The following is a 2,100-nucleotide window of genomic DNA, read 5'->3' on the forward strand; positions in this document are numbered from 1 at the left end:
TGGAATCATAATTTTTCGATACCGTTTACTATTTTTAAAAGATTATTTTTGGACAGCAGCTCAAGCTGCATTTTTGTTTCAGAAAAAGTATGACATTTTCGTAGTCACAACTTAAGACCTGAATAAAATCAACCCATGAAATTTTTACAGAAGATGGACACCGTTGTCAGGACGACCCTCCAACTGGAATTTTGTCAAACAGACTTACGGTTGATTTTTAGTGAATATTTCCGTAAACTGTGATCAGAAGGTAGCAAATCTGATTGCAGTCAAGAAAATGAATTTTTATAAAATATGGGTAACGAATTGGACTTTGATATTTTTACACAATAAATTTTGGAACATATGTCATATTCTGTAAAAATTTGAGAATTTTTAGAAAAGGTTAACTATTTTATAAAAATCCTCGAAAACAGACCGGTTTTGAGTAGTAAAGCTGAAATAAAGTAAGTAATGTTCTGTTTGTCGATATGTCGGTTTGATTATTGAATATGAACTATTGGATATATATAAAAGAAAATGATATGCTATTTAAGCATGGACACCTCTATTTACAGAGGAGACTCTGCCGAAATCTTCCGAGAATCCGAACACTTAGTAAAACATTCGAGAAAATAAATACGAAATAGTTGTCTAACTATTTTTCTAATAAAGTTAAAATAATTATATTATTTTAACAACATAATACCAAAGTAACGTAACTCAAAACACTAAACTCTAAGCCAAGGCACGGTCCGTCCGTCTAATAGACGTTAGAACATTGTAGGTAGTCGTGTTTGCTGAGGAGATTTGGGTTACGAGTACCGAAGACGCAATACTGTGAGTTCATGTCCCCCTTTTCTCTTAACCGTTTTCAGTTTTATACTTCGGGGGTGAAATACATGTTACAATTATTACAGACATTTACAGACTTTTACAGACATTTACAGACATTTACAGACTTTTACAGACATTTACAGACATTCTTATACATGGTATGATTAGCTAAGGAACTTACTGTTAGATCACGTGAATGGATAGGCTATTATCGTAAGACCATTAATCCTTGTATAAGGACCGAGAGGCATGAGTGATAGATCTATTGGGTGTTGCGAGCCCCACACATGGGCCAGCGTGTGGCTGCATGTGGTGACTATGTCGTTCCGCCGGAAGGACCGGTATGAAGTACGCGTTACAGGTTTGAGTGCTTCCTAGACCATATCACTTATTAATGTATTAGCTACACATTAATTGATCTGTTATTCCTTATTGCTACATACCAAGGACATACATTTTTACAGACATATTTCACAATTTATACAAACACACGTTAACGATTTGTACAAACTCACATACACATGAACTCGCTCAACTTTTTGTTGACTTTTCAAACTACATGTATTTCAGGAAATTAAGTATGGATCTGGCGGGCGTTGGAATTTCAAGTCATGTTAAGTATAAAGATGTCATCCATGGTTTTTGGGTTTTGGCCAGTGTGTCTTAATCCTGGACGAGACACGTCTTCCAAACTTTGATTTCAACTACTATCTTTTGATGAGTCCTTAGCAAATTTTTACACAATTCATCTGGTTTGTAAAACTTAAATTTTGAAGTCTACGTTTTAGACAATGTTGTTATGTTTTAAACTCATTTTATGGATGACAAATCTTTGGTATTATCATATAGATTGTTTGATATGGTTGAATGCAATGATAACAAGTAAGTCACCCCATAATCACGCTTCCGCAAAAGTCAGGGTGTGACAGCTTGGTATCAGAGCTTCGATCGTAGCGAACTAGGATTCATTCTCGAGTCTAGACTACGATCAACAGGGCTCTCATGAAAACGCTTTTACAAACATGTTTTCATTGCATACACAAAACGCCCAGATCCAGGGAACAAACATTTTTACAAACAAAAGGCACAAATACACATTCCTAAATATATGTTTATAATTCAGTCTTAGAGACTGAGGGATTCAATCTTAGAGATTGAGGGAGGTTTAGCCTTAGAGGCTGGGGAGGTTCAGTCTTAGAGACTGAGGGGTTCAATCTTAGAGATTGAGGAGGTTCAGTCTTAGAGGCTGGGGAAAAATTTGGTCTTAGAGACCAGGGAATTGGT

Source organism: Helianthus annuus, chromosome 4 (genome assembly GCF_002127325.2).
Source record: "Helianthus annuus cultivar XRQ/B chromosome 4, HanXRQr2.0-SUNRISE, whole genome shotgun sequence".
Taxonomy (NCBI): domain Eukaryota; kingdom Viridiplantae; phylum Streptophyta; class Magnoliopsida; order Asterales; family Asteraceae; genus Helianthus; species Helianthus annuus.